This window comes from Lucilia cuprina, chromosome X (assembly GCF_022045245.1).
Source record: "Lucilia cuprina isolate Lc7/37 chromosome X, ASM2204524v1, whole genome shotgun sequence".
Taxonomy (NCBI): domain Eukaryota; kingdom Metazoa; phylum Arthropoda; class Insecta; order Diptera; family Calliphoridae; genus Lucilia; species Lucilia cuprina.
In genome coordinates, this window is record NC_060949.1 from 3469120 (window position 1) to 3479124 (window position 10005).

General features: G+C 32.7%; 1 protein-coding gene across 2 annotated transcripts in view; it reads right to left on the reverse strand.

The window, feature by feature from the left end:
- The window catches only part of LOC111689956, a 37239-nt gene extending 29369 nt beyond the window's left edge, over positions 1–7870 (reverse strand). Inside the window, exon 1 of one of the 2 annotated variants that reach the window (XM_046956349.1) lies at positions 7756–7870. The gene's annotated coding sequence lies outside the window, so the exon portion shown is untranslated. Of the gene's footprint in view, positions 1–7610 lie in introns of both variants that reach the window. The other variant, XM_046956352.1, reaches the window with a different exon arrangement.
- Between the last annotated feature and the right edge of the window lie 2135 nt (positions 7871–10005).

The window sequence follows — 10005 nt, forward strand, 5'->3', positions numbered from 1 at the left end:
TTATTATATAAAGTTAAAGCAAAACCATTTCTAATAACGTTATAAAAAAATTATATTACGATATTTTATAAAGTCACTAAAAGAAAGCCCAAGAAATTGCTGTACATATGAGGATATATGATCCCTACACTTGACATTATTAACAAATCTAACAATAGTATTAAGAATACGTCTCAATCTAGTCAAAATAACCACAGAAGAACCAGATGCAACCTTAAGACAGTAAATAATATGAGGCAAGAGAAGTGCATGAGCAAGTTTTTGTCTAATACAGAGAGGTAGAGAAATATTACTAAAGTAAATTTTACGTAGAATACACCAAACCTTACCAGACATGAAGTCAACATGATCTTAAAAAGACAGATGATCATCAAGAAACACACCCAAACACCTATGTCGAATAACATTTTCAATTAATACATTCCCAATATAGAAGTTTATATCAGCAGTACGGTGGTCAGAACCAAAAATGATTGCCTTAGTTTTAGTAGGGTTAATAGCAAGAGAATTATTAACTGTCCACTGTAAAACACGATCAAGAACATTGTTGACATCAATTGTAAAAGAATCAGTTTTTAGAGAAATCTGACAGGAATACAATCAGGACCAATTCACCTTACTCAGGGTCTCAGCAACTTCTAATTCATCCACACAATGGAATGAAAAAGTGTTATTATAATTATGAACATTATCAAGATTATATTAGAATCATGACCTCCTGCAAAAAATTCATTTAAACTATCAATATCACCATCCCATGTCATTTTATTACTATCTCCAGCACATCCCGAATTCCGTAGAACACGCCGTAAGCCAGCCGTATTAACTCCACCAAAAAGTTGCAAAAAAATACTTCCTCTTTTCTCTCCTAATAACACTTTTAGCCTTATTACGAAGTCTACAGTACATCCTCCAGTTTTCAATAGAACGATCAGACTGATATGTAGCATAAGCCATACCCCTTAAAGATCTAGCCACAGATATAGCATGAGAATTCATCCAAGAATCACAATTAACCCAGATACGCTTCTTTACAATCGGAACATATGCAAAAAGGTCAGCAACTAGAGAGGAGAAATAATCACTTTTCCCTTTATTCAATATATTTTCTATGTGATGTGGTATTAAAATTGAAAGAAATAAATATTAGGGCATGATCCGATATTGATGGGCACTGAACCTGGTGAGAAACGACATTACAAGAGGCATCACTAAGCAAAAAGTAATCTAGCAAGGACGTAGAATCATTAGCTACTTCATAGTGAGTTGGTCTAGAGTTATGCATTATAGACAGATTAAACCGAACACAAAAAGATCTCATAATACTAGATCTAGAAATGTTAAACAGATTACAATTAAAATCACCAGTTACAATAATATAAATATTTTGAAAAGAAGTTACGATGACAATCATCAAAAACACTAAGATCACCACCAGGAAGTTATACAACTCCAAATAATATTTTCATTTTAGCAAAATACAATTCAATAAAAAGAGATTCACACATCCCAGCAACAAACTCCCTAAAAACTGACTTAAATCTTAGCCTATTAGAAACTAATGTCCCTACACCACCACCTATAGAAGGACGATCATTCCTACAAAAAAACAAAACCAAGAATAGCACGGTCAGAAACAGTTACATCAAGCCAAGTCTCAGAAATTGCAAATATGTCAAATGTAGAACCAATGTAAACTTTATCTCATCCAATTTAATAGAATTAGAAGGTCTGATACTCCTGCAATTCAAATAACCAATCTTAAGTTTGTTACTATATCCTTGCATAACGTTATCAATATAAGTGTTACTGCTAACAATAGGACCCATATTTTTACTAAAAGATAAATAAAAATAGTATAACGGGGAACCAAAATATGTCAAATGAATGTACAAAATTCATAATACTAATAAACAATTTCATAATAAATTATCTATTCAATGCCAACATAAACATAAACATTTGAATCAAAAAATGTGTAATCAAAAATGTATTTTAAATTTCTTTAAAAAATGTGTAAAAATAATAACACATACATATATGTCTTATTTTTACTTGCCCTTCAGAAAATGACTTTAACGCTCATTACTCGCTTAAAAATAGAAGTATAGCGATAAAATTTGACATAAGTAAGTGTCTTACTACCCAAAACCTCTCTATGAAATTTTATATGGATCGGCCCTTAATTGACCCTACCCCCATATAAGATCCCCTTCAGAATATGACTTTAACGCTCATTATTGGCTTAAACAAACGAGTATAGCGATGAAATTTGATATAAGTGTCTTACTAGCCAAAACCTCTACATGAAATTTTATGTGGATCGGTTCGTAATTAACCCAACCCCCATATAAAGTCCCCTTCATAAAATTACTTTAACGCTTATTACTGGTTTCAAAATACGAGTATAGCGATGAAATTTTACAGACGTAAGTATTATACGAAACAAAATCTCTCTACCAAATTTTATGTGGATCGGTCCATAATTGATTGACAAAGTCCCCAAAAAAATTACTTTATTATAGCAATTTCACAGAACTAAGATTTATACAAGTCAAAATTTACCAAATTTTATGTAGATCGGTCTATAGTTGACCCTACCCCCCATATAAGGTCCTCTTCAGAAAACGACTTTAACGTTAATTATAGGTGTAAAAATATAAATATAGCGAAGAAATTTGACATAAGTATGTATCCCGTGATATAAGGCCCCCTACATAAAATTACTTTAGCGCTCATTACTGCCTTGTAAATACGAATATAGCAATGAAATTTCACAGAAGTAATTTTTTCACAAGCCAAAATCTCTTTACCAAATGTTTTGTGGAACAGACCTTAATTGACCCTACCGCCCACATATAGAAATTCCACTCAATTAAGTTCTTTGCTAATTAAATACTCTTAACTTAATTTTATGTGGATCGAGCCTTAATTGGCCCTACCCCCATATAATGTCCCCATCAGAAAATTAATTATTGGGCTAAAAAAACGAGTAAAGCGATGAAATTCGATATAAACATGACTTGTAGGAACCAAGACCGTTCTACAAAATTTTACGAGGATCGGTCTATAATTGACCCTACCCTCATATAAGGCCTCTTCAGAAAATGACTTTAAAACTCAGTACTGCCATAAAAATACTAGTAGATTAATGAAATTCGACATAAACTAGTTTTGTGTAAGCTAATATCTCTCTACAAAATTCTGTAGGGATCGGTCCATTTAAGGTCTCCATCAGAAAATTACTTTATCGCTCATTGATGGCTTCAAAATGCGATTACAGCGATGAAATTCGACACTGATAAGTTCTATAGGAACCGAAATCTCTCTACCAATTTTTATGAGAATTAGTCCATAATAACACTACCCCATATAAACTCCCCCCCAAAAAAGACGCGAAAAATACGAATGATTTAAAATCTCTTTACCATATTTTAATGCTCCTTAATGGCTTAAAAATACAAGTAGATCTATGAAATTTTAAATAAATAAGGAACTGAAATCTTCCTACCGACTTTTATGAGAATTGGTCCATTTATGTATGTATAAATAACCCTACTGCCTATATAAATTAGCACTGTCAATAGTTAAACCACCAGTATCCCAAATGTTACGTTGATATTCTCATTATATCTATATTATATGTTTGCATGTTTGAACGTTATAGACTACTAAACGTCTGAACCGATTTTCTTGAAATTTTCAGAGAATATTCCTGTATGTCTGGAATAGGCAATAGGCTACTTTTTATTAAGAAAATTTAAAATCCGTATATTTGAGATAATATAACAGTTAGAGTCTTCAATTTTTGTTGCTGCCACTTTTGTGCTAATATGATTATTTAGGATAAAAAGTAGGCGGACTAGCGTTAGGGGGTGGCACCTCCTATATAAATTAAATACAAAAATTTGTTAATCTTGGAAAGTATAACTCAAATTTTGTTGAAATCACTTTAGTGTCTTTATAATTATTTAGGATAAAATGTGGGAGGACTAGCGTTAGGGGGCGTGGTACCTCCCATATAAATTAAATACAAAAATTCGTTTATCTTGAAAACTATTACAGTTAGAATCTTATAATTTTTCACGAATAACTTTAACATCCATCAGTGTTGCCAAAACCTAATTAGGAAAAAGTGCTAGATTTTTTTTCAAAAAAATGCTAGAAAGTGCTAAAAATAAGGAAAAAATACTAGAAAAAAGTGCTAAGAAAATATATTTTTTTCATTTATAATGGAACGAGTTTAACACTAATTATAATTTTATATACAGATTTATTTACTTATCCATTACAAATTATACTCAACCCAATTTACCGAGTAGGGTAAATTAAGATCAAAGTCTCTTGTAGGAATTGAACCGACAACCCCCAGACTGACTAGCACACTAACAAACATATAGCCTACAGAGGCACCCAAATTTATTTACTTTAACAATCCCAAAAAGTGGATTTTCGAATAGATTTAGAATTTTGCTCTATTTTTTGTACTATTTTCAACTGCATAAATATAGGTTTTAGTTTAGTACGCGAACCTACCAAATCCACTTATTTTGGGATGATTTAAATACGGCATTTAAAAATTTTAAAACTTCTACTTAAAACCAGTGAAAAATATATCAAATTTGTTGAAAATGTTTTTGAAATATAAATTTACTGTTTCCCAAAATTGATTTTAATCTCAACAATTTGAATTAAAAAATCATTTAAGAAGTAATTCCAGAACAGATCATTTGAAATTTTCGGATGTGAATATTTTTGAAATTGAGTTTAAAATTATAATGATATTTCAATAACTTAAAGTTTTTACTAATTTTAACAAAAATATTTGAAATTTGTTTTGAAATATAAAACCAATTTGTGATAACTTGTAACACTTTTTTGTTAACATATACATACATATTCTTACAATTCCAAAAAAATGGAATATTCTTAAAAACATATGTAATATGTGGCGCGAATTTTTCTAAAGTATCTATATTGAAACAGTTATTGTTAGAAGTAGATTTTTTGGTATAATTAAAATAGCTCTAACAAATGTATAGAATTTTTTAATTACTATAAAAATCATATACAAATTATTTCTTTTGAATATAATACGAATCGATAATTCCACAAATAACCGGTTAAAACTTATTTATAGATTACATATATTTTGTAAAAATATTTTTACAGGAAAAACTATTAAAATGGACGAAAACAAAATATGTAAAATATATGATAAATAGTTCTAAAAAAGTGCCAAAAAATATTTGGAAAATGCTAGAAAGGGTGCTAGGTGCTAGATTATATTTTTGGGTGCTAAATGAGTTAAAAATATGCTAAATCTAGCACTAAAAGTGCTAAATTGGCAACAGTGCCATAGGTCCGTACCTGCGGTTCCTCTCGTACTACGCAGGAATGCTGTCGCAACAACATATTGTCATTAGTAGGGTAAAACTAACCTGTCTCACGACGGTCTAAACCCAGCTCACGTTCCCTTGCATGGGTGAACAATCCAACGCTTGGTGAATTTTGCTTCACAATGATAGGAAGAGCCGACATCGAAGGATCAAAAAGCGACGTCGCTATGAACGCTTGGCCGCCACAAGCCAGTTATCCCTGTGGTAACTTTTCTGACACCTCTTGTTAAAAACTCCTTAAACCAAAAGGATCGATAGGCCGAGCTTTTGCTGTCCCTGTGTGTACTGAACACCGAGATCAAGTCAGCATTTGCCCTTTTGCTCTATGTGTGGTTTCTGTCCGCACTGAGCTGGCCTTGGGACACCTCCGTTATTATTTGAGAGATGTACCGCCCCAGTCAAACTCCCTACCTGGCAATGTCCTTGAATTGGATCATACCTGAGTATTGGGAGTTATACCAAATTTTAAATATTAACAATAGCACCGAAATGCCATTATTTCATCAAGATTTGTTTACAATTATATAACAAACTCTTAGTACTTTGATCAAGAAGCTTGCATCAAAACCCAATACCATAAGATATATAAATATATCCGTAAAATGGCTAAGAATTGATACACGTTCCACTTAATCAAGTAAGTAAGGAAACAATAAGAGTAGTGGTATTTCATTGTTGATAAAAGCCCCGAAAGACAATTATCTCCCACTTATTCTACACCTCTTATGTCTCCTTACACTGCCAGATTAGAGTCAAGCTCAACAGGGTCTTCTTTCCCCGCTAATTATTCCAAGCCCGTTCCCTTGGCTGTGGTTTCGCAAGATAGTAGATAGGGACAGTATGACAAGATTCGAAATTCTGATGATGGACCCTGAGAAGTAGGTCAATCATGGTCGTGTTATCGGCACATCCGTCAGTGGGCATGAAACCTTTCTGCCTGCGTTCAAAATTAATGCACTTTGATATTCTCTTCGCCAGGATAGAATGAAGCCACCGAAGGAGAATCGAAGATAGGGTTATGGGTCGGTAATCTTCTGGAAGCGAGGGCTGTTGCTTCTTCGGAATGAAGATTGTCCTGGCCACACGGAATCTTCTAGGTATCTTACCACACCACATCATCAGGTTGAATATTCGAACCAACATGTTAGTTGGAATGGACCTGACTTGCCTCGATGTGATCCCATCCGCTCCGGGCGAGGTGGTAAGAGAAGGCTCGGACCCCTTAATCTCATCATGCTCTATGGGGTACCAAGGATTCCCAAGAAGGTACCTAGAAAGATTTTCACATTGTGGCCCCACTTCTTCCCTATGTTCGAAGACTGCCTTCCAGTAAGGCTCCATTACATCTCTGGGCGGTTGTGAGCAACTCTCAGTGCCGTCTAGAATACTCTTTATACATCGGCCACTGTGTCTGCGAAAATTTCGCTGGACCTTGGCATATTCATGTCTACGCCTCTTACGTCTATTTGTGAACGTAGGAGGTGGTCGGGGTATGACCTGCCGCCGGGTTCTGAGGCGTGGTGGAAATACCTCATCTAAGTAACCCGACAGTCTGTGTAGAACATGGTCCTTATCGTTCTCATTGACACTGCGTACAATAGAGTTCAGATAAGGTGCACAGTGACTGTCAGTATCTAGATCATCTAGACTGAGCAGAAAGGTTTTAATAGGATCTTCCACTATAGGAAAAATTCCAATATATTTACTGATCGAGTTTAATAACTAATTTTTCCAATTTAGTGCTTCTAATTTCATAATTAAGAAGTTAAGAAGAAAACATATAAAACAAAGTAATCTCTCTAGAGAATTTTGGAGTAACCTTGCATTTACTGTAGTTAGATTATAGTCAGTCTGTAAAATTGTAATTGAAAAACAAGAGAAAATATGTCGAAATAAAATTCTCTCCACATAATTTTGGACCATAGTTAACTTGTACGTTTTAAAAATTCGGTTATTTACGTTGCTAAACTCCAAATTTCGGGACAGTTCTACAGTACATTCTTTAAAAGTTAACTATAAATTTATATTTTTAGTATTCAAATACACAGTAGCTGGCAGGGATTGTACTAAAATTTAATAATAATAACTTTAAGACACTATTAAAAAAGACTCATCGATAATTTTGGACACCTCTTCGAAATAATTTGTTTTTATACATTATATTTTTAATTATCATAATTTAAAAATATTGTAAATAGATAAATTATTTACACTCGATTTATTTTACATCCACTTTTGTTTATAGGGAATCTGTGTATCGTTTGCTTTAATAATATTGTTTTGTTTAAATAAAAAATCATAAAAACACTTAATTCTTCAGAGAAATATTATTTATGTATGTATATTATTAACTCACAATAAAGACACGGAAACAAGACTAAATTCTGACCGTAACCAAAAAATAATATAAGCACCAACCAAATAAAATGATCAAAATAGCACCTCGGAAAAAACTCATCATTCTATCTATAGAATCGAGTTGTGCTCATATCAAGCAAGATTGTATTTATTTCTTGTTATTGGAAAGTAGAAAAAAGAGAAGATGTGCGTAAGAATGCAACTATTGTTAGATTTTATGTTTAAGAATTCCTGAGCAAGATGAGCAAAACATTAAAAATTAAATTTCTCATTTTTATTTCATATAAACAAATTTGAATTTAAATTATCTACTCCGAATACCAAATAAACAGAAACAAAAAAACACCCACATTTTACTTATGCTGTGCGTTCCTAAGGTGGTGATTCAACAAAAATGCAATGTAATAATACGTGCCCCAAATATTTTATAAAGAAACATACACAGAAAAAACAAGTAGGAAAGTATAGTCGGGCATGGCCGACCATATAATACCCTACACCATGAGTATATTTTTAAAATTTTTATTTTTATAAAGAAACTTTTACGTTGAATATTACCATAATTTCAAAATATTTAGGCAATTTATTGATTAAAAAAAATAAAATTTCTAAATGATGAAGCCTTATTTAGAAATTTTATTTATATAGGTCAAATATGGGCCGATCCTCGTAAATTTGGGAAAAGGATATATTTTTGAATAACAGTTAGTTTGAAGGGAGGTTTGTATGGGAGCTAGGGTCATATAAGGGCCGATCCTTACGAAAATTATGCTTATAGAAAACTTATTTGTGCCAATTTTTAGAGAGATAATAGAATATTTGACGTAATTATGGGATAAAAAGTTCAAATCGGGAGGTACGGTTGTGTGGGGGCTAGGTGAAATAAAGGACCGATTTTAACCATTTTCAATAGGCTTCGTCCCTGTGCCAAAAACCATGCTTGGTCCAAATTTCATCAAATTATCTTGAAAATTGCGGCCTGTACCTTGCGCACAAGGTTTACATGGACAGCCAGACAGACGGACGGACGGACATGTCTTAATCGACTCAAAAAATGATTCTGAATCGATCGGTATACTTTAAGGTGGGTATTGGACCAATATTTTTGTATGTTACAAACATCACCACAAACGTATAATGACTCAAAAAATGATTCTGAATCGATCGGTATACTTAAAGGTGGGTATTGGACCAATATTTTTGTATGTTACAATCATCAGCACAAACGTATAATACCCTCCCCACTAAAGTGGTGTAGGGTATAAAAATATATCCTTTCCCAAATTTACCGAAGATCGGCTCATATTTGACCTATATAAAGCCTCATTTAGAAATTTTAGTTTTTTTATCAATAAATTGTTTAAATATTTTGGAATTATGGTAATATTCAACGTAAAAGTTTACTTAAAAAAATAAAAATTTTAAAAATATACTCATGGTGTAGGGTATTATATGGTCGGCCATGCCCGACTATACTTTCCTACTTGTTTTCTTAACTATCGTTTGCTTAAATATAATTTCGATTTGAGTTTGTACTGATGTTTATAACGCACAATAATATTAGTCCAATATCCACCTTAAAGTATACCAATCGGCTCAGAATCATTTTCGAAGTCGATTTAGCTTTGTCCTTCCGTCTGTCCGTCCGTCCATGTAAACCTTGTAATCAAACTACAGCCCGCAATTTTGAAGATAATTAAATGAAATTTGGTACATAATCTTCTACTGTCACATGGACGAAATTTTCAAGATAATTTGATAAAATTTGGACCAAGCATGTTTATTGGTACAGGGACGAAGCCTATTGAAAATAGTTGAAATCGGTCCATTATTTCACCTAGCCCCCATACAACCGTACCTCCCGATTTGAATTTTGTATGCCATAATTACATCAAATATTTTATTATCTCTCTAAAAATTGGCACAAATAAGTTTCTATAAGCATAAATGACAGTGCTGATTTTCGAAAGGATCGGCCCTTATTTGACCCTAGCCCCCATACAAACCCCCCTTCAAAAATGTCTTAAACGTCTAAAATTGACTTGTAACCATTTATATCGCAATGAATCTCAACAAAACTAACTTTTATTTAAAAATATATCCTTTTCCCAAATTTACGAAGGATCGGCCCATATTTGACCTATATAAAGCCTCATTTAGAAAATTTAGTTTTTTTTATAAATTGCTTAAATATTTTGGATTTATGGTAATATTCAACATATACCGGTCCATTATTTCACCTAGCCCC